The 24,032-nt window shown below is 43.6% G+C and overlaps 1 protein-coding gene and 1 long non-coding RNA gene across 8 annotated transcripts in view; both read left to right on the top strand.

Annotated features, from left to right (window-relative positions):
• Window positions 1–24,032, top strand: part of LRRTM4 (leucine rich repeat transmembrane neuronal 4) — a 540,717-nt gene that overhangs the window by 194,483 nt on the left and 322,202 nt on the right. The gene's annotated exons all lie outside the window — the stretch shown is intronic.
• Window positions 9,655–11,532, top strand: LOC142204824 (uncharacterized). Of its 6 annotated transcripts, none has more exons than XR_012716156.1 (4): window positions 9,655–10,549; window positions 10,778–11,043; window positions 11,215–11,252; window positions 11,519–11,532. It is a non-coding gene; the product is annotated as an uncharacterized LOC142204824 (long non-coding RNA). The 6 variants fall into 6 exon arrangements; XR_012716152.1 differs by having other exon boundaries at window positions 10,740–11,043; XR_012716151.1 differs by having other exon boundaries at window positions 9,655–10,568.

The raw sequence follows: 24,032 nt of genomic DNA, 5'->3' as shown, positions 1-24,032 counted from the left end.
CAGAGCTCAAATTCTCTACTGAATACAAAACGGTCAAATCTACTAACCAAAATGTGCCAGAATTCTGCCGCCTATGCCATGAGTGTTTAAAGGGGTTGTATGGCCACAAATGGATTTTTATATTGGACAGGTCATCAGTATGTGATCTGTGGGGGTCTGACACCCAAATTCCACATAGATCAGCTGCTTAATGGGAAACAGTGGACAGGGAACATGTGAAGACTCTCCTATTCAAGTAACAGACGAGCCTGTTCACTCATAGTGGTGATTCCTGAAAACTGCAACAACGCTCCTATTTCCGAAACAGGAGAGCCTGCACGTGCGTGCACTCTGCTAACTGTAGTTGCTTCCGGCATCATCACAGACTAGATACCATCTGGTGCCGGGATAAAGTCTGTAAGGCTAAGGCCCCACGTTGAGGAAACACAGCTTTTTTGTTGCAGATTTTGCTGCGGTTTCTTGAGCCAAAGCCAGGAGTGGTTTGAGCAGGAGGGAGAAGTAGAAGTCCTTATTATATATTGCCCATTTCTTTTGTAGACATGCTTGACTTTGGCTCAAAAAACAGCACCAAAATCTGCAACTAAAAAAGCTGCGTTACCCCAACGTGGGACCTCAGCCTTAGGTGTTCTTTACAGCTTGCTAGGCAAGGGATGAGGCTTGGGGTTGTGGTTTAAATGGCACCAATTTTTCCAAAATTTTAGCTCAAAAAATGGTCTAAAATAAGCCCACTAAATTACCGTAGTCAATAAAAGATGGGTTATATTCATCCTATAGAATCCAATCTGTCTAAACCTAAAGGAAGTCTATCAGCTCCAAAACCTCTTAAAAATATTGCAAGTGCACAAGGAACAGGGCATTGTCAGCAAGTGCACCCGCTCTCTTTATAAATTGCCAACCAGTGCCAACGCCTCAGCTGTGATCCTCATCACTGCTGCCTATATGGGAATCTCACATACACCCCTATTACTCCACGACTCCAAACAAGAATGAAGTTGCAGCACCATATGTCAATTCATGAGAACTGGTGCACTTACCAATTTGGACACGCCCCCATTGCACTTCAACCTTTTCATTATATTTCTACAAATGACTTTTTCTATTAAATAGTCCCATTATAGTATAGGACATTTGTCGGACTGTCTAAATCTATGATGTTTATCAGTATAATGTCCGCGACAATGCACCGTGGCTGGTTTATATCCAGTTTACAGGAGTCACACTAGCTTTATCTCTGTATCCTAGGATTTATATATCCTCATGTCTCCTCTTTCATTCAATACACAGCTCTTTAGTCAAAATAGTCAGGTAAATTTGACCCTATTAATCCTGGAGTAAATCTAATGTTTCTTTGCAGCGAGCACTCATTGTATTAAGCATTGGCTTCTAGACACATAAGTGGTTCTGAAAGCCTTCATCAAGCAATATTTATTTCTCAATAAAGGATCTCCGCCATTAGACGTTACTCGGATCCCTCCTACATGTGGCTTTTAATGCAGCTCCAGTACAAAATATACCGAGCACCGGGGATGAAACCAGCGAGAGCCGTGTGCTGCGCCTGCAGTCCTTGACAATACCAGCAGACAGAATGCTACCACCTACTCAGTAATGCTTTTAATGTTAGAAATTGTGCCCCTTACCGTTCCTGCACATTGTAATAACAAAAAGGAAGACTGAGATTTTGTTATATTCATATTTTATAAGAATGTCAATATTTGTGCTCAGTTTACTGTGCGACTTCTCCCGAGCTGCACAATGGGACATGTTACAAGGGAAAAATTAGACGTTTAATTTGGTACATATTGTGCCGAGTGTATTAAAATGCCATATACTGCCATAATATACTGTATATACTGTAACAACAATATAATAGACATATTTACCCCATCTATTGTCTAGTAGACGCATTTACCCTGTCTACGGCTTAGTACATACATTTACCCCATTTACAGCCTAGTACACACATTTTCCCCATCTATAGTCTAGTACATATATTTACCTCGTCTATAGCCCAGTACATACATTTACCCCATCTACAGTCTAGTAGACACATTTATCCAATGTATAACGTAACACACACATTTACCCCATTTACAGCCTAGTACATACATTACCCAATCTATAGCCTAGTAGACATATTGACCCTACCTATAGCTTAGCAGATACATACCCCATCTATAACCTAGTAGATACATTTAACCATCTCCAGCCTAATAGATTCATTTATCACAGCTATAGCCTCAGCAGACACATTTACCCCAGCTATAGTCAAGTAGATAAATTTACCCCCATCCATAGGTTAGAAGGCACATTTACCCCATCTATAGCCTAGCATACACATTTACCCCGTGTCCTCGTGTACATTATTTTTAGCCTTCAATAGTTGCTTTACTTCTTTGATACACCACAATATTAAACACATTGCAAAACAATATAATAGATGATCCGTGATGGTTATATTTTATGGAATACAGGTATGTACTAACCAGCCATGTTCTCTTTAAGGGACTGATATAATCCCCTACTACCATTGGTGGATTTCAATCCACATGAACAAATGTCTCATATTAGAGGGAAATACTATATCACAAGCCATATTTGTCAGCTTTTACTGTCGGCCATCCATTCAGTCAAGACCTTATTCATTTCAAAGCTTACCATATCCCCCACTTGTCATGTCATCACAAAAAAGTGCGGGCTATGCCCCTTTACTGACATGTCTGCACTGACATCACATAGAGATTAACATAGAACCGCGATTTGCCAGCTCTCCCGTGAGGTCTCCCCTTTTTTTGGGAATCTCTTGGACATTCTGGGAGAATTAGAAGGTATGAGGTATGGCTTTTCTGTAGCCATAGACCAAGCATCTGTTTGCTGCCTTCATCCTGTTTGTAAATGCCCTACAGTGGCCATAGCAGATTAGCTTTTGGCCTCCCTATTACCAATCCCCATGTACCCCGGTAGTGCCCCATAAACAAGCTACCCATATTGTATTTTTGCTATGTTGCTGGAATGTCTGTAGTTTCTCTGCCATGATGTTCATAATTTAACCCCTTATATTGGGAAAGGAAGTGAACCATTTTAGGCTATGCTGTCGGAGTCTACAGTAGAAATCTCAGACCTGGGAGCCCATTGGGTAGTCATTGGGGTGTCAAGGTATCTGTTGCTGTCCATTATTAGATGGATTGCTTTTCAGTTCTTCTGGTCCTGCGATGGACTAGAACAGTGATGGCCAACCTTTTAGAGACCGAGTGCCCAAACTGCAACCCAAAACCCACTAAAATATCACAAAGTGCCAAAATGGCAATTTAACCTTAATAATGTGCGAATCCTCAATTGCGAACAATTATGGACCTGCAAATTTTGGTCGTATGAATGGGACTTTACAGAGCTTTCAATTATACAAACAACTTTGTTCTGCATTTGGTATAATTTTGAACAATTAATGATCACTGTTTACATCGTACGGGTCTGTTTTACATCTGCATGCAATGTTATTATAACCTGGACTATTATCACATGTCTGCTATAAAAAAGATACTGTGTGATATAAATAGTAAAGGGTTCCCACTTAGTCCAATCTGCTCCACAGTGATCCCCATACAGTACAATCTGCTCTACAGTGGCCCCCACACAGTACAATCTACTCCACAGTGGCCCCCACACAGTATAATCTGCTCCACAGTGGCCCCCACACAGTATAATCCGCTGCACAGTGGCCCCCACACAGTACAATCTGCTCCACAGTGGCTCTTACACAAGACAGTTTGCTCCACAGTGGCCACCACACAGTACAATCTGCTCCACAGTGGCCACCACACAGTACAATCTTCTCCAGAGTGGCTCTTACATAAGACAGTTTGCTCCACAGTGGCCACCACACAGTACAATCTGCTGCACAGTGACCACCACACAGTATAATCTGCTCCACAGTGGCCACCACACAGTACAATCTGCTCCACAGTGGCCACCACACAGTATAATCTGCTCCACAGTGGCCACCACACAGTACAATCTGCTCCACAGTGGCCACCACACAGTACAGTTTGCTCCACAGTGGCTCTTACACAGTATAATCTGCTCCACAGTGGCCACCACACCGTATAATCTATTCTACAGATGAGTGCCCACAGAGAGGGCTCTGAGTGCCACCTCTGGCACCCGTGCCACAGGTTCGCCATCATGAAACTAGAATAACGGAAACAACAGCGCAGATCTGAATACGTGTTTATTTTAAAATACGTTTCCCCCTTTTAAAAGTTATTGCAGATGAAGTGAAAGGGTTAAATTCCGGAAGATATTTCCGAAGGAAATTCGGAAGCGGAGAAACAACTATCCCTGATTGATTTAGCGGATCATGTAATGAATTACTTACACAGTAAAATTGTCAACCACTGATTATTTCTGGTCCACACTTTGTACAGTAATATATTTACAAAATGAGAATTTCACAATGAGAAATGTATCTCGAGCTCCCCGAAAAGGTAAACACAATGAATTAAAAATGTATCAATACCCAGAGCCTGGGATGGGACCGAGCCAGGCGCCGCAGCCGGGATTCCCTCTCGCCGTCCAGCGTCGTCTCTCTCCCACCATCAGACATATTGTGCTAAATACAATTTCAGCGCTATTTAACAATAAATAAATAGACCCCCGGGGGGGACTCGAGATGTAATATTTCTCCAGTAGACTTATAATCGGAGAAAATCCTGCTCTTTATCTCCCATAATGCAAACAGCTGTTTAAGAATTCAGCAGGGGAGGGGAAGCTGATGGAACAGTAATGACTTGAGATGATGCCAGGCGTTCTCCACCGGGGCAAGACAGTGCAGACAAAGCGTAGCCTTCTATAGGGAATAATAGTACAATGTGTAAGCCATACCTTGTTACTTACTTTATTATTAGCCGAGACCTCTCTGCTTTAATGAAAGTCCCGCCATTTGTTGTCTTATAAAATGACACTTTTTTTTTTTTCTCCGTTTTGGCTGGCAGTCATCTTTAAATAGATGGGGACAGATCTTGTTTCTAGGCAGAGGGAATTACCAGCGGATGTGTTCGGTGGCCAAGCTCTGCTGAGCAGCGATAAGTTAAGATCGACTAATTCATAATTAAACAGTTTATACAGCTGCAAACTCTTGAAAAGGATAAGAGAGTCTACGGAGCCCATTGTGCGGCGTGGTCTCCATATGTAGCCCAAGAGATTGGCCAGCGTATCGCAACGCCGAGAGCCACAGATAATAAGCTTGATATCAAATAGAGTTTAGCATGACAATGCCCGCGGTATAATCCTATTTGTCTGTTCATTTATTCCGAAGAGTCGAATTTGTCATTTGGCGCAGTTCAGCGCGATATCCTGATGTGTTTTTACATAGGGGTGTGGATAAACCTACTGTGCTGTGTTAGGTCAATAACAAATGACCAAGTCAGTTCTGCTACATTTGTATCTAGAGACTGTATAAATAACACTTTACCAGACCCAAAAAACACAAGAATTACCTTAATCCTGTATCTGTGAGGCTTAAGCCCAGATCACATCTGCATTCGGGATTCCGTTTGGGGACCTGGCGAACAGAAACCTATACACATAGAAAAGCGGTTACCTGGAAAAACACACAGGCCCCATAGACACAAGGATTTCCCTAATCCTTTAATAAATCAATCCTGTATCTGTGATGTCTTGTTCACATCTGTGTTTGGTAATCCGTTCGGGGGTCCCCAATACCAGACACATTTGCAGGTGGTGTGCAGTAAAAGCACATGGAGCCCATAGACTATAATGGGGTCCGTGTGCTCTCCGCGAGGTGTCCACATGGAACATGTGGACAGAAAAGTACTTTGTGATCTAGTTTCATGTCCGCATGATTCATACGGGCAGCAAACGGAAAGCACACGGACCCCATTATAGCCCATGGGGTCCGTGTGCTTTCACTGAACACCGCTTACCAGTGCATTTGGTATTCCGTTCAGGGGATCCCCATGCCGACTCCCAGAATGGATTACCAAATGCAGAGGTGAACAAGGCATGAGGGTTAGGCCCAGTTCATATCTACGTTCAGAATTCTGTTCATGAATTCTGCTTGGGGACTTGCTAAATGGAAACCTATACACATAGAAAAGCGGTTACCTGGGAAAACATGCGGACCCCATAGACTATAATATGGTCCGTGTGGTTTCCGTTTGGTATCTGCACAAAACATGCAGCGAGAAAAGTGCTGCTAGGTGTTTTCCCAGGTAACCGCTTTTCTATGCCTATAGGTTTCTGTTCAAGGGGTCCCCAAGCGGACTCCACAAACGGAATCCTGTACACAGATGTGAACCATATTATGTAAGCGCAGAATTTTTTGCAGCTGGAAAAAAAATCTGTATTTTACAGGACCAGCAAAGTGAATGAGATTTCATTATTTCGTAAAAAAAGCGCAGCATGTCTTCGCAGTTTTTTCGCTGTGTTTTGCTACATGTAGCCTTATTCTACGTCTAGCTTCACACCTGCGCCTTGATTCCGTTTGGAGTTTCCGTCCACGAATCCGCTTGAAAAAGGCAGAGAAAAAAGTCCTGCAAAAGTCTCCTAATTTTTCTGCATTTTCAAGCAGAAACTGGGCAAAAATCGCAGGTATCCGCTTTTTAAGTGGGTTTCCGTTTTTTGGATCCCCAAGCAGACCCGAAGTACGGAAATCCTAATACAGGTGTGATCCTGGCGTATGGTTAAATTGACATGCAGCAAATTTTGTGTCCAATTCATAATAGGAAAAAAAAGGCATTGACTGAATGGAACTGATTTCGACAACATGCAGTATCTACCGTATGTGAATAGACTACACTCTCATAGTCGTACGTGGTCAAGGCAGTGGAAAAATTGAGTTCTTGTAAATACAAAGGATATAGGATAAATTGCAGAATGATCGGGGTCTAACAGCTGAGGCCGTCACCGATCAGCTCAGCTATTTCTACAACTCACATTGAAATGAATGGGGTGCTGCACGTCTGTCCTGACCACACAAAACTCCCTGTTCTGAATAATAAAAGTTCAGACACCCACCAATCTGCAAGTTATCCCTTATCCTATAGATAGAAGATAACTTTTTAAGATGGAATACCCTTTCAATTAAATTTCTTATTATAAACATTACAACCACTAGAGATGAGCGAACACTATTCGAAACAGACGTTTCGAATAGCACGCTCCCATAGAAATGAATGGAAACGGCCAGCACGCAGACTTTGCCGGCAGCCAACCGCTTAGCCCCACGCGTGCCGGCTACGTCCATTCATTTCTATTGGAACGTGCTATTCGAAACGGCTGTTTCGAATAGTGTTCGCTCATCTCTAACAACCACCTGTCTAATTTTGGCTAAATTCCCACAACTACTTCCATCTATGCCAGTCTTCTGGGCGTAGTCGTGGCACATCTTTGGCATACAGCGCTTTTTTGCACCACTTTCCTCTTTGCAACTTTTTACGAAAGTTGGAGGCATGGGTTGGAGACCAAGGCGGGCCTGGGCAGGGATGCCTCAGCCCAACAAATGAACTATAGAACTAGAAATTTACGCCAGTCCCTATCCGGTATAGATTTCAATTCGGGAGCTTGGGAATGTGTCTGAATCACGAGGCAGGAACTTGTTATTAGTTATGGTACATCTCATGCCAGCGGGGAAATTAAGACTGGCATACGAACCGCCAGTCTTCATACATTCCCCTATTGTTACTATTGACTTTCCCAGTCCCAGCAAAGTAGCGAGCCTTGTGCAAAAGTCATGAAAATAGATGTAACGTAATATAAACCCTGCATTAAAAAAACAAAGAAAATCAAGACAAATGGCTCAAGAGGCTGGATAAATTTCCTCCATTGAGCCATGTAATATAACAAACCCAACCCCACTGCTTCTAAAAAAAGACAAAAGCCCGTCCCCAGTATATTTATAATCTGTATCTCTGCACTTAGCGTATTGAGATATAGCATCTGTGTCTGTTGTTTGGCGCTCAGCGTGCCGCGCTATTTCCGATTTGTAATTTTAGTAATTCTTGCTGCTATTCAGACTCTCCTTTACACTGCAGGCTCCGAAATGAATTACATTTGTAACTTGGCAGTTCCAGCACCAACCGCAGCATACAGCTAAAGCACCCTTATGCCGTCCCAGCATGCCTCCGTGCCAAGGAAGTGACGGCTGGCTACAGCTTCCAGACCATAATATATGCTAGTGAGATTTTCTTTAATGGCTTACTGGAATTTGTGTAAGATATCAGCCGCATAGCTGAAGACAGTCCAGGTCATGTAGGTCAGTATGACAGAGAATGCAATGGGAACAGCCAACTGAATTATAGCCACCCTGCTCAGCTTTTTAATGAGATTACGCCTGGCTCACCCAGCCACTTTATAACCAAGAAAATCTTCAAATTTAGGGGAATTTAATGAATAACCAGAGAGTTCCCGCTTGCCAATAGCTGATTTTAGAAAGGAGAGGATTATGGGAGAGCTGGACATGATACAGTATGTACCTTATGGATAGGAAGGCCTTTGTATCCCGAGGCGTTGGACATTGGTGCCATGTACAGAGCTCGCCTTCCTATCTGCTATTGGGGCCTTGTGGTTGGCAGAACGGTTGCGAGTTGGATTTTCTCTTCGCGTTCGCTAACATAAAATTTCACGTTCATTTCTGCACCAGAATAGAAACCCACTATTTGCGAAGACTGTAAAAATCCCTCAGTAATTATATTGTCTCGCATAATGCCCTTTCTATAGGAAATTGTAGGTTTTACAGGCCGGTAATGCGATATTATATTACAAGTCATCATGATTAGAAGCTAACTGTATGGTGTGAAGGATATAGTCAGTGTATTGGGACAACGGCGGTGGCTTTCACAGTCTGTTGCGTTAAAGAGGACCTTTCCGTTCGCTAGAAAGCTGACTGAATTCAGCGCACTGTCGGATTTCCCATTCTGTGCCCCGGGGTAAGAGATATCTGTGCCATTAGTTTCAACACCAATCTCTGCCCATTGTCCAAAGGACGTTCCTGACAGTCTAGTTGGGCTATGAGGAACACGTCCCCCAACAGTACTGGTCCATAGTCTTGTATTGGGAGGGCGTTCCTTACTGCTCAATATCATCACTGGCCAGTAAAGAACACTCCCTCTGATGCTACCTTTTAGTTATTTTGTTTATCCTAATCCGTTCAGCCATTCCAAAGATATAAGCCCTATTAGTGTTTGTGCAATTTATGGTATAATAGCCAAGAACAGAACACCACTCCCAGAATGGTGGAGTTATGAAATCTCATATTGGTTCACCCCGCAGTCTGTACACACCATGATCTTTGGGGCAATAAATAAGAAAGGTTTGGATTTATTGCATTGGGCTCCTGTATGGTTTGAAGGGTCTTAATCCAACCAACAGTTCCATAAACCAACACCAGGAATCTATCCCCTTGTTTTTGGCTCCTCTTTCCCCTTTACATGTTCCCATTAGTGATACCAATTTATGGGCCAGGTTCCCTTTATAGGAAAACCTTGCAGGACTCGTGCAGTTTTACATTAAAACCTCTACTTTATTGGCTTACTTTGCACCAGTATTTTGGCTCAGTTGCCACACCTTAAACCATGCCCCAAGTTCGGTAAGTTACCCCCCTTTCCCACTAAGATTACCAAGTTTCTCTAACAAATTCTGGCATGTTTAGCTTAGTACAGATGTATCCTTCCCTAACTCTTCTCTTGGTACACATACACGTCAAGAGATGAGCAAATTTTCCCAATATTCTATCACAAGGTGATATGCTATCTATCCTATATGTGTCTACATACAGACATCCAGGGGTTGTGTTGTACGTTGCCGCCGACTTGTATTGAATTGCTATGTTATTGGGGACACATCTCTAAATCTGATATCAGTATATCATCGTAGACCGAGTATCCGCTCGCGCTGGTCAGAACAATGCGCACTGCAGCTCCTCTACTGTATTACATTATTTCCACCCTTGGCTAGTGATACAATTAGAGACAGACAGCTGTCCTGTGTGAATGATGACGCTGAAGATTAATGGCGGACAGTCCATTGTCACCGCTCTCTTTTATTGATTGATTGAGTGAAAATGTTCTCTTCAGACTATACATTTCTTATAGCCTAGGACATTATAACCTTTTATTCCAGGAAAACCTTGGCGCAGACCTGTTCTCTTACCGACTACTGCTGTATATGGACAGGTCAATTGCTTCCTGTGATAGGCATGAATCAGAGATGTGACGGGCAGGGATATGCTCTAAATCCAGAGAGGGATTATGTACAGTTGTATTGAAAGACTAGTGGATATACTGATGGGCAGTGCACTGTAGTATAGGTGGCATACTGTAGTGTAGGTGGCATACTGTAGTGTAGGTGATGTACTGTAGTGTAGGTGATGTACTGTAGTGTAGGTGGCATACTGTAGTGTAGGTGATGTACTGTAGTATAGGTGATGTACTGTAGTGTAGGTGGCATACTGTAGTGTAGGTGATGTACTGTAGTATAGGTGGCATACTGTAGTGTAGGTGATGTACTGTAGTATAGGTGATGTACTGTAGTGTAGGTGGCATACTGTAGTGTAGGTGATGTACTGTAGTGTAGGTGGCATACTGTAGTGTAGGTGGCATACTGTAGTGTAGGTGGCATACTGTAGTGTAGGTGATGTACTGTAGTGTAGGTGGCATACTGTAGTGTAGGTGGCATACTGTAGTGTAGGTGATGTACTGTAGTGTAGGTGGCATACTGTAGTGTAGGTGATGTACTGTAGTGTAGGTGGCATACTGTAGTGTAGGTGATGTACTGTAGTATAGGTGATGTACTGTAGTGTAGGTGGCATACTGTAGTGTAGGTGATGTACTGTAGTGTAGGTGGCATACTGTAGTGTAGGTGGCATACTGTAGTGTAGGTGATGTACTGTAGTATAGGTGATGTACTGTAGTGTAGGTGGCATACTGTAGTGTAGGTGATGTACTGTAGTATAGGTGATGTACTGTAGTGTAGGTGGCATACTGTAGTGTAGGTGATGTACTGTAGTGTAGGTGGCATACTGTAGTGTAGGTGGCATACTGTAGTGTAGGTGGCATACTGTAGTGTAGGTGATGTACTGTAGTGTAGGTGGCATACTGTAGTGTAGGTGATGTACTGTAGTGTAGGTGGCATACTGTAGTGTAGGTGATGTACTGTAGTGTAGGTGGCATACTGTAGTGTAGGTGGCATACTGTAGTGTAGGTGATGTACTGTAGTATAGGTGATGGACTGTAGTATAGGTGATGTACTAAAGTAGAGGTAACGTACTGTAGTATAGGAGTTGTACTGTAGTGTAGATGATGGACTATAGTGTTGGTGGCATACTGTAGTATAGGTGGCATACTATAGTATAGGTGATGTACTGTAGTGTAGGTGACATACTATAGTATAAGTGACATACTGTAGTATAGGAAACGTATTGTAGTGTAGCTGATGTACTGTATTATAGGTGATGTGTTGTACTGTAGGTGATGTATTGTAGTGTAGTTGATGTACTATAGTAGAGGTGACATACTGTAGTATAAGAAACATACTGTAGTGTAGATGACGTACTGTAATGTAGATGACATATCGTAGTAAAGGTGACATACTATAGTGTAGATGTCTTATTTTCGTGTAAATGAAATACTGTAGTGTAGGTGACAAATTGTAGTGTAGATGTCGTACTATAGTGTAAATGAAGTACTGTAGTATAGTATACAGACTGTAGTGTATAATACCTACTATAGTTTAGTTGATATACTGTAGTGTACATGACGTCCCGTTGTATAGGTGACGTACTGTAGTGTAGATGACGCATTGTAGTGTAGGTGACGTTCAGTTTCTTATGTATGAACCTTCCTTTTAGGTTCAGTTGTACGCTGTAGTACTACGATATAATAATGGATTTGCTGGATTTCAGGCACATTTTTCTCTCTGTCAGAATTTCCGTTTTTCTTTGCTATTATAGGAACAGAAAAATGGAAACCCTGACAGGGATGGGTCAAAGATATAATGGACACAAACAGATCGCGATGAACCCTTCCGACTATTGCCTAGAATGGAGTCTATGAGGGCATTATGGTGTCTTGATGGAATCTGTGATATACCTTAGTGTCTGATGTTCATGTGAACACTGCTTTAGTCCCATTGATGTATAGTACATCCTTTTAGTCTTGTATTTGATGGGAGTTAAAGCCTGAGGCCCAATGAAAAGGTCCCAAACGCCATTGTAATCTGCAGACAATATATAGATGTAAGTCCATATATCTGCGGACAATATATAGATGTAAGTTCATATATCTGCAGACAAATTATAGATATAAGTCCATATATCTGCGGACAATTGTGAATAGTGAATAAATAGTATTGTGTTTATTGTGTTAATTGTTATACCATCTATGGTGTTTGTGGGTTTGGATCATATATAATATTATTGGATGTGATCATTAGTATACCAATTTAATTTTTTGCATTTTTTTGGTATTGGTATATTAATAATGTGGACATTTTAAAAATGGCTAAATCCTGCAATATTCACTCTGGTTCCTAAGCCAAATAATAGACTAACACTTGCCAATCTTGCAGGAGTTTTCTTTGCAGCAGTCGCCTCATTTCCATCACAGACATAATTATAATACAAGATAACACCTTTATAGATAACACCATCATTGCATCCACTACTGCTAATAGATGAGGTCACCGTTTATCTACCCCCCATGCACAGAGAATATCTAGAAAATAGAAAATGCTGTTAACAGACCAGAGAGGATGCTTGGGTATTATGGTAGCCATGCATGCAAAATAGACCATAACCATGTATAGAAAAAAAATCTACAATTATAAAATAAAAACAGATTATAAAGAAGAGATATCCTGGGTGGCAAGTACTATGGGTACAGTCATAATCACCAAAGTGGTCACTGACCATTCCCAGAAATACATGGCAGGAACGATAGGACAAGGATTTGTGTTTGCCGGGGATGTGTTCCTATTTAGTGGATGTGATATACTGCAGATAAGATACGGCTTAAGATAAAACTAGAAAAAGTTTTCTCTGTTATCTCTCTATTATCCTGCGCTGACCCCGGGTAAGGTCAGGCTGAACAGAATATACCTTTTAGCCCTGCAATTATGCATCTATTAAAGCAGACATCTGCTCTGCGGCAAGGTCTCGCCGGCTCTTCCCCTAAAATGAGGACACTTCAAATAAGCAAAGTGCCTTGGGTTCTCCTCCTAATATTCCCATTAACATGTACAATGTAGTTTTATAGGCTCAACCGTTACAACACAACAGCAAGGATGACAATAAATAGTTTTATCTATAAGCTTTACGCTATTACTACTTTATTACTATGCCACCTTGCTTTAAAGGAGTTGTCCTATTGATGTCATAGAGGGGTGCCTAATTTTGGACCCCTACTATGGCATAAAATGGAAAACAGTTGCATATATGACATGACATTGCTCAAATCATAGTGACACCCTGTATAAGACTAGATAACCGCTCCACGTCATCCTATAATAGGGCTAGTTCACATGGGGCACAGAATGGCGTATTTTGGTCCTGATTCTGATGCGGGAAGCCGCGTAAGAATAGGACCAAAATACGTCTGCCGCGACTGTTGCGGCTTCTGACAGTCGAGGCTTCCCGCTCCAGAGTAGGCTCAAATGAATGGGCCTAGTCCGCAGGGTGCTGTTGCAAGACGGATGTCGGGGCTGAACCAACCGCGGAATCCGCCTGAAGAAAGGGCAGCTCACTTCTTTTTTCCGTGAGCCGGAACATACTGCTCACGGAAAAAAGAAAGCTAGCGGTCTACATAGACCTCTATTATGAGGGAGCGGATTCTGAGGTGGATTCGGAGTCAGAATCCGCTCCCTCTTGCCTCATGTGAACGAGCTCATAGGGTTACACAATTATATCATGGAAAAAAAATGGCGACATTTGGTTCAGAGAGGGTAAAAAATATACCAACCGTTACTCATCAATGCCTGGCCATGTCTATACTGACACTGACTGGGCGCCCATTGGACTCTACTTCCTGTTTCCATCTTGAGATACAGGAAGTGCCCACTCAGCGGGGATGCAGCTCAGTCAGTGATTGGCTGAAGAGGTATTTCCTGTGTTCTGAGATGGAAACAGGAAGTTGAGACCAGCAGGGCCCTAAGAGGGTTAGAATAATATTGGTATAGCTAGGGACAAAGTGACTAGGGCATGTACCCTGGCCTGTACGCAGCTCTTTTCTTCCGCAATGTGTGGATGAGATTAACTAAAATATCATTCTCTGTACTGTAAAGAGCATCGGGTTTTTTGCTGTGTTTCCACAGCAGGGAAAAGTACTGCTTTTCCGCAATGTGGGGGCTTAACCTTGAAGGGGTTGTCCGGGATAAGATGATAATTTAATACTAACTAACTTCCAACTAACTTACTTTATCAAAAATATATATTTACCTAGATCGCCATGGTGGTCATGTGACCGCCCCAGGCACATTTTCTGATTTCTCATTGACATTCCGTTTCCCTGTTTCCAGAAACTGAACGGAACCAATACTGCCCATCCCATCATAACCAATACTGCCCACCCCATCATACTTAACTTTCTTCATGTCCTGATCTTCTGGGGATGAATCATCACTTCCTTCATGTTTGCCAGGGCCTGCAGACGTCTCTATTGCGCAGGCATTGGTAGACGTGAAGAGGAGAAGGAACAAGCCACTCTGGCTCCATTGCGCAGGGGCCGACCATTGAGAAGAGGAGGAGGACAGAAGGATTTCCCATGAACAGAAGATCCGGACAGGAAGACAGGTAAGTATGATGAGGTGGGTGGGCTGAGAAACGCAGAAATCACTCAAAACATTGCTAAAGATATTTGGGTGCACTTATTAACCCATTTTAAAAAAAGTTTTTTTTCGCCGGAAAACCCCTTTAATAGAAAACCCCTTTCATATTAAGATTTACTGTGGTCCTAAATCTTGTGTCCCTGGCCATCTATGGCATGTTCACATGCTGTATGTTACTTGTAGCTCAGTAGTCTAGTACGTCCGGAAAGTCCTTGCAATGATGTTGGAGGGCAATGATGGATATTTGAGCAAAGGGAAGAAGCTGTAGGTGCTCTCAATTAGGGAACATGATTGTACTTTATGATCCATGTGGTGGGCCTGGTTGTACCTGTTATTCTAGACCAGTGGTTCTTAACCGGGGTTCGATCCAACCCTAGGCCCTATGCACGGTTCATTTTGTGTACCAGTAAAAAACATATACCTATGTCTTGAATTTGGAAAAAATCATATTTGATTTATCACTAAAGAAGGGTTCGGTGAATGTGCATATGAAACTGGTGGGTTCAGTACGTCAAACAAGGTTAAAACCCACTGGTCTAGACCTATAGGTGCCAGCTATGATGGCCGCTCCCAGTGGCAATTCCCTTTTATCAGGATGGTTATCTTCATGGTTCCCATTACAAGGGTAAAGCAAACACTGAGCAGAAAAGTCCAAATCACTGTCTTTTATGGACGGTTCTGTTTTTGTTCTGCCAGCTCCTTTCTATGAAGAGGTTATGTGCAGTTTATGGGCGCTTTTCCCATTCTGCATACTCATTGCTTATAGAAAGTACCATTAATAAGCGCAGCTAATAAAATGCCTTGTAAGTAAGCAACAAACGCAAATAATTACGACTTCTACAAGTTACAATGGTCAAGTCAGTTTTAATCACGCATTAGATCGCAGCTAAGATTACTATAAAAAAGTTTTATTACATTAATTAGTTTGGTGCTTAGGAGTGACTGGTTTACACAATCGGCACGGTGGGCTGGCACCGGAACGGGATGTTTTTTTAATGATCCCAGCAGTGTCTTGTCTTGTAAAAACTTGTGTTTGGAACCTAAAATGCTGCTGGATGTAAAAGGGATGCTCCATGATGTCCGCTTTCACTCTCATCGCAAAAGTTAGCTAAGAATGTAGTAGGTTAGTGATTTAAAGGAGTTGTCCGATGAAGACGGCTTCTGTTCATGTGGCCTATTAGAGCTTATGGACATCATATAGGGCGTCTACATTATGGACCCCTGTGTATAAAACAGACCTGAGCGCTGATCTTTATTGTTGTGACATCTTTTCATACAAGCACAGAAAATCATCTAATGGCCATCATGCAATGGCTAACTGGCTGCAAATTCAACTAGGTGTTAGGGTGTCCACAGTGGGACCCAGGCCGATCAGCTGATCACTCCAGGTGGTAACATTTAGAAAATCAAGCAGAGGTGTAACTGGGCCCCAATACAAAATCTGTAACAGGGCCCCATTTACCATGTATTATGTATGTATAATACTGGTGTCTTATTATGTTGTAATAAGGACATTGGGTGCCCCTCTGCCCCCAGGGCTGGGTAGAGTCTGCTATTTTTTCACCCCTTACAGTTACATCCCTACTCTTGGGTGAGAAAATCCCTTACATTTCCTCTCTCATCTCTGTCTACCGCCCAACCTATGCTCACTTAGTGACCTAACTAGAGATGAGCGAACACTGTTCGGATCAGCCGATCCGAACAGCACACACCCATAGAAATGAATGGAAACACCTGTGACGCCAGCCGGCCGCCGACAAAGTCAGCGTCACAGGTGCTTCCATTCATTTCTATGGGTGCGTGCTGTTCGGATCGGCTGATCCGAACAGTGTTCGCTCATCTCTAGACCTAACACTTACATCCTCTATTATCAGAACCTCCCACGCTCGTATACAAGACTTCTCCCAAGCTGCACCACTTCTCTGGAATGCTCTACCCTGGACAATCAGATTAACTCTCAATTTCTACAGCTTCAAGTGCAAAACAAAAAACACATCTCTTCAGACAGGCCAATCACAATTCCTAATGTAAACACGTCCATACCATAATTAGAATCCCTAAAATGAACCCTCCTCTGTTGGTGCTGTACAATTCTCCCATATGATATTATACTGTACTCTGGTTACTGGTGCTGACAGATGGACTTCAGTAAAGACTCAATGCTCTGATAACCGGTGTATATGAGCAATAAAAATGAATGTTTAAATAGATCAATAAGCTATTTAGTGCAGAAAACGGAAAGAGCCGCTCCAATACAATCCACAATAGCGCATTTATTACTGTCCGACCATTTTTCACAGTGGTGTAAAACTATTTCAAGTTGTTTGTTCTGTATTATTTCTTCTAGAATGAATGACCATAGACATATAGAAAAGCATATTGCCCATAAAACATCAGCAGATGCAGCAGAGCTAACATTGTCACAGCCTGTATTGCTGTGGGCTAAGACTACGATTTGGCCTAACCCGTCACAAGGTCCTGGCATCTTATTAGGCACATGTGACCTGCGCCCATGGGGAGCTCAGGTTCAGAAGTGAATGACGGGATATTTTGGAAGCTGGTGCAATTTTATTTTTTCGTAAATTATGATGTAGCGCTATTATTCTACACACATTAATATAATACATTAAATTATTCATTGGGAGCCTAAGGCTTTATATAGAGGGCTGTGCACGAAATTGGGCGTAAAAAATGGTCCGTCTTTTCATCTATTGGGCACCCATAGATGGGCAAAGCAGGAAATGTGGCAACCTTATAGACTCTCATTGTAATAATAAAGGAAGCAGTTGGAGAGATGTTTGCCAAATTTTGTATACCATGCCCACCTTATAGTAAATTTGGCACATCTTTTCTCTGTCTGACGATAGGTTCACACTTGCACTTGGGTTTCCATTCTTTGGATCTGGTTGAAGATCCAGAAAACAGAATTCAAATTCATTCAAAAATTGGTACCCCTTGGACCCCATAATAGCGGATTTGGGGACAAAATCCCCAAACGTAGAGCGAGCCTTGGTGTGAATCCAGCCTGACACTAAAACCATATAAATTACCCCTGATGTATGTGCCAAAATGTGAGCCATTACACTACAAATATATAGAGAGTAAACTAGGATTCCTATGAAGACCACATTAAATTTGGCAAGTGCAAATTTTACCTAAAATTTAGCAATTTATCAATTGGGATATTTTAGCTGCATAATTGACCACTGAATAACGTCACCTCTCCTGACATGTCTGACTTCGGACATACTTGTATTCTGTATGATATAACCACTATGGGCAATCTTTCTTATAACTTTGTCTTGTGTCGATCCTCTGTTACTCCTACTAGAAATCTCTGAATAAATTGTTACCAGTCGGTGGCGTGTTGTCAGGTCAGGGCAGTCTCACCAATTCCTCCCATGGCCAGGGGAATAGAAATACCCAGCTGTCACATGACTTATACATTTCTAGGAGGAATAACAGAGGAACATTATAAACCTGTAAGAAAAGATGTATCCGAATGGTTATTTTATAGAGAATACAAGTGCAATATTTACAATACAAAACACGTCAAGAGATGTGTTAGGTCTCCTTGGGTGACTTTATAGGTTTCCGAGTAAATCCCGCTCTAATAAAGACGTTCTTTCTAGTATTACATAGGACTGCAGGTAAGTCTACTGCAATCGGTATAGGATCGTCCTGCACTAACAATATAATCCTAAAGAGTTAAAAGACAGTTTCAGCTCTGCTACATCTGCGCCAGCTATCACAAGAGTGTGGGCAATATGCGGATTTCTGCCATATGATCTCATGGTGTTTTCAATAGGAGACATAAATCTGGCTGCTCAGAGAAAGCTTTTATATTTAATTACATTGTATCAGAAAACAGGTGGGATCCGTCCCCGAGCAGCATCTGTTCCCATCCTTCTTCCTCTTTACTTTTTATCTTTCCAGGTAGGGCGGCTGCTAGCGTTATGTCTTCATATTTACAGTTACCGCATATAGTACGTCTTCATTTACTCCTTATTTGCCTCCATAGAAATGAAGAGCGTCTGCTGCCGAGATGTGGAAGCGGCGCATGTCTATCGTAACATGTCCAGAATGGGATTGGGCTATCCAATGTTAGTGCAATCTCGGGCTCTGTTCACATAACTTATTTAGGCTTCTGTCAGAGGTACGTCAGGAGGGCCATCAACGTTAAAGGGATTTTCCAGGACAATGACCTATTGGATTGACCATTAATATTAAATTGGTAAAGTCCAACACCCGAGTCCACCGCTGATCCAACAGTTTGAAGAGTTTGTGGCACTTCTCTTCTCAGGCCAGTAACATCACATTCATTAATGAATGGGACTGAACTGCAATACCAATCACAGCCACAGTACAATGTCAGCGCTGTACCTGAGGGGGGAGTACTCGTTCAGATCCTGCATTCTCTTCAATCAGTTGATCAGTGGGGTTCTGGTAATTGGACCCCCCATTATCTGATATCACCTATCCTATAGGTGATCAATGTCATAGTCCTGAAGAACCTTTAACCTGAAACTGAAGGTGGCAAAGTAGGGTTATGGTCCACAGTAATGTCATAATGCATGTATAAGCCTACGCAGTGATATTACAGCACATAAATTGTGCAAACAGTGATGTCATACTATAGACATACACTCATTTTAAAGGAATCCTACCATTCAAACACATTTTTTTCTCATTAACATGTCAGAATAGCCTTAAGAAAGGATATTCTTCTCCTACCTTTCGTTGTCTTCTCCGCTCCGCCATTCGCTTGAAATCCTGATTTTTGTAGGTATGCAAATGAGTTCTCTCGCAGCACTGGAGGCGGCCCCCAGCACTCAAACAGCACTGGGGGCGTCTGCAATGCTGCAAGAGAACTCTCTCCAGCGCCACCTCCATCTTCTTCAGAAATATCCTATTCACACGTCTTTTTCTGCTGCAGGCTTCAGACTTCTAGGCCTAGGGCAAAGCTGACTTCACATGTCTGCAACCACAAGAAAAATGGCCGCTTACACAGTATAGTAAGTAGTCATTTTCTTGTGGCCGGCTGGCATGCGCAGTCGGCTTTGCCCTAGGCCCGAGGCCTAGAAGTCTGAAGCCTGCGCCGGAAGAAGAAGCGTGAAGAGGACGTTGCTGAAGAAGATGGAGGTGGCGCTGAGAGAGTCCTCTCGCCCCCAGTGCTGCGAGAAAACTCATTTGCATACCGACAAAAACCGGGATTTCAAGTAAACGGCGGAGCAGAGAAGACAACAAAAGGTAGGAGGAGAGTAGCCTTTCTTAAGGCTATACCAAAATGTTAATGAGGAAAAAAATTGTGTTTTAATGATAGGATCCCTTTAAAGTGGTTTTCCTGTTTCTAGTATTCATGGCCTGTCTTTAGGGTATAAGGATCAATATTAGATCTATTGGGGCCAGGTACCCGGAGCCCTGAAAGTCACCTTTACCGCTGCTCCTGGTATTGTTTACCCTCCTGTACAAACCGGGTGTTGGATCCCCACATATCTAACATGAATGACCTATCCTAAGGATGGACCTTCAATACTAGAATCTAGATAACTCTTTAACCTAAAACTTGCTGGAGTTAGGTGCTTAATACCTTGTACTAATATGATGCATCTCGGGTCATCTGTCATCTGTGCACCCAAAGTTGGCATCTAGGCCGGTGTAAACATCACATAGAATTTATACAAATTTTCTGACCTCACCTCATCCCTGGCCATCATTTTTTAGAAATAGTCACATATTTTTTAGCTAATCTGGCCTGCGTTTTCTACATTCTGGTTTTCACAGAGTTTTCTGGTATAGAAAACCCATTTTCAGATATCCTTCCAGGATTTTGTAAGGGGAACTGCTCAGCACTAGAGATGAGCGAACAGTGTTCTATCGAACACATGTTCGATCGGATATCAGGGTGTTCGCCATGTTCGAATCGAATCAAACACCGCGTGGTAAAGTGCGCCAAAATTCGATTCCCCTCCCACCTTCCCTGGCGCCTTTTTTGCACCAATAACAGCGCAGGGGAGGTGGGACAGGAACTACGACACCGGGGGCATTGAAAAAAATTGGAAAAAGTCATTGGCTGCCGAAATCAGGTGACCTCCATTTTAGACGAATAGTGGATTTCAAATCCGGGTCATATGAGAATGTGAACTTTGTGACTATGAGACAGGGATAGCTGTACAGGCAGGGATAGCTAGGGAGAACCTTTATTTAGGGGGGAATGTTATTAAAAATAACTTTTTGGGGCTCTATCGGGTGTGTAATTGTGATTTTTGTGAGATAAACTTTTTCCCATAGGGATGCATTGGCCAGCGCTGATTGGCCGAATTCCGTACTCTGGCCAATCAGTGCTGGCCAATGCATTCTATTAGCTTGATGAAGCAGAGTGTGCACAAGGGTTCAAGCGCACCCTCGGCTCTGATGTAGCAGAGCCGAGGCTGCACAAGGGTTCAAGCGCACCCTCGGCTCTGATGTAGGAGAGCCGAGGGTGCACTTGAACCCTCACTCTGCTTCATCAAGCTAATAGAATGCATTGGCCAGCGCTGATTGGCCAATGTATTCTATTAGCCTGATGAAGTAGAGCTGAATGTGTGTGCTAAGCACACACATTCAGCTCTACTTCATCGGGCTAATAGAATGCATTGGCCAGCGCTGATTGGCCAGAGTACGGAACTCGACCAATCAGCGCTGGCTCTGCTGGAGGAGGCGGAGTCTAAGATCGCTCCACACCAGTCTCCATTCAGGTCCGACCTTAGACTCCGCATCCTCCGGCAGAGCCAGCGCTGATTGGCCGAAGGCTGGCCAATGCATTCCTATGCGAATGCAGAGACTTAGCAGTGCTGAGTCAGTTTTGCTCAACTACACATCTGATGCACACTCGGCACTGCTACATCAGATGTAGCAATCTGATGTAGCAGAGCCGAGGGTGCACTAGAACCCCTGTGCAAACTCAGTTCACGCTAATAGAATGCATTGGCCAGCGCTGATTGGCCAATGCATTCTATTAGCCCGATGAAGTAGAGCTGAATGTGTGTGCTAAGCACACACATTCAGCACTGCTTCATCAAGCCAATACAATGCATTAGCCAGTGCTGATTGGCCAGAGTACGGAATTCGGCCAATCAGCGCTGGCTCTGCTGGAGGAGGCGGAGTCTAAGGTCGGACCTGAATGGAGACTGGTGTGGAGCGATCTTAGACTCCGCCTCCTCCAGCAGAGCCAGCGCTGATTGGTCGAGTTCCGTACTCTGGCCAATCAGCACTGGCTAATGCATTGTATTGGCGTGATGAAGCAGTGCTGAATGTGTGTGTGCTTAGCACACACATTCAGCTCTACTTCATCGGGCTAATAGAATGCATTGGCCAGCGCTGATTGGCCGAATTCCGTACTCTGGCCAATCAGCACTGGCTAATGCATTGTATTGGCGTGATGAAGCAGTGCTGAATGTGTGTGCTTAGCACACACATTCAGCTCTACTTCATCGGGCTAATAGAATGCATTGGCCAGCGCTGATTGGCCAGAGTACGGAATTCGGCCAATCAGCGCTGGCTCTGCTGGAGGAGGCGGAGTCTAAGGTCGGACCTGAATGGAGACTGGTGTGGAGCGATCTTAGACTCCGCCTCCTCCAGCAGAGCCAGCGCTGATTGGTCGAGTTCCGTACTCTGGCCAATCAGCACTGGCTAATGCATTGTATTGGCGTGATGAAGCAGTGCTGAATGTGTGTGTGCTTAGCACACACATTCAGCTCTACTTCATCGGGCTAATAGAATGCATTGGCCAGCGCTGATTGGCCGAATTCCGTACTCTGGCCAATCAGCACTGGCTAATGCATTGTATTGGCGTGATGAAGCAGTGCTGAATGTGTGTGTGCTAAGCACACACATTCAGCTCTACTTCATCGGGCTAATAGAATGCATTGGCCAGCGCTGATTGGCCAGAGTACGGAATTCGGCCAATCAGCGCTGGCTCTGCTGGAGGAGGCGGAGTCTAAGGTCGGACCTGAATGGAGACTGGTGTGGAGCGATCTTAGACTCCGCCTCCTCCAGCAGAGCCAGCGCTGATTGGTCGAGTTCCGTACTCTGGCCAATCAGCACTGGCTAATGCATTGTATTGGCGTGATGAAGCAGTGCTGAATGTGTGTGCTTAGCACACACATTCAGCTCTACTTCATCGGGCTAATAGAATGCATTGGCCAGCGCTGATTGGCCAGAGTACGGAATTCGGCCAATCAGCGCTGGCTCTGCTGGAGGAGGCGGAGTCTAAGGTCGGACCTGAATGGAGACTGGTGTGGAGCGATCTTAGACTCCGCCTCCTCCAGCAGAGCCAGCGCTGATTGGTCGAGTTCCGTACTCTGGCCAATCAGCACTGGCTAATGCATTGTATTGGCGTGATGAAGCAGTGCTGAATGAGTGTGCTTAGCACACACATTCAGCTCTACTTCATCGGGCTAATAGAATGCATTGGCCAATCAGCGCTGGCCAATGCATTCTATTAGCGTGAACTGAGTTTGCACAGGGGTTCTAGTGCTCCCTCGGCTCTGCTACATCAGATTGCTACATCTGATGTAGCAGTGCTGAGTGTGCATCAGATGTGTAGTTGAGCAAAACTGACTCAGCACTGCTAAGTCTCTGCATTCGCATAGGAATGCATTGGCCAGCCTTCGGCCAATCAGCGCTGGCTCTGCCGGAGGATGCGGAGTCTAAGGTCGGACCTGAATGGAGACTGGTGTGGAGCGATCTTAGACTCCGCCTCCTCCAGCAGAGCCAGCGCTGATTGGTCGAGTTCCGTACTCTGGCCAATCAGCACTGGCCAATGCATTTCTATGGGGAAAAGTTAGCTTGCGAAAATCGCAAACTGACAGGGATTTCCATGAAATAAAGTGACTTTTATGCCCCCAGACATGCTTCCCCTGCTGTCCCAGTGTCATTCCAGGGTGTTGGTATCATTTCCTGGGGTGTCATAGTGGACTTGGTGACCCTCCAGACACGAATTTGGGTTTCCCCCTTAACGAGTTTATGTTCCCCATAGACTATAATGGGGTTCGAAACCCATTCGAACACTCGAACAGTGAGCGGCTGTTATAATCGAATTTCGAACCTCGAACATTTTAGTGTTCGCTCATCTCTACTCAGCACCCTCCAATTCCTGCCTAGTAAAACGTCAGGTATATATCTTACAGTAGGGGAGATCTGACAATACAAAACATTGT

This window comes from Leptodactylus fuscus, chromosome 5 (assembly GCF_031893055.1).
Source record: "Leptodactylus fuscus isolate aLepFus1 chromosome 5, aLepFus1.hap2, whole genome shotgun sequence".
NCBI classification, from domain to species: domain Eukaryota; kingdom Metazoa; phylum Chordata; class Amphibia; order Anura; family Leptodactylidae; genus Leptodactylus; species Leptodactylus fuscus.
Note: the sequence above shows the minus strand (reverse complement) of the source record. Positions and strands in the feature narration are given on the sequence as shown.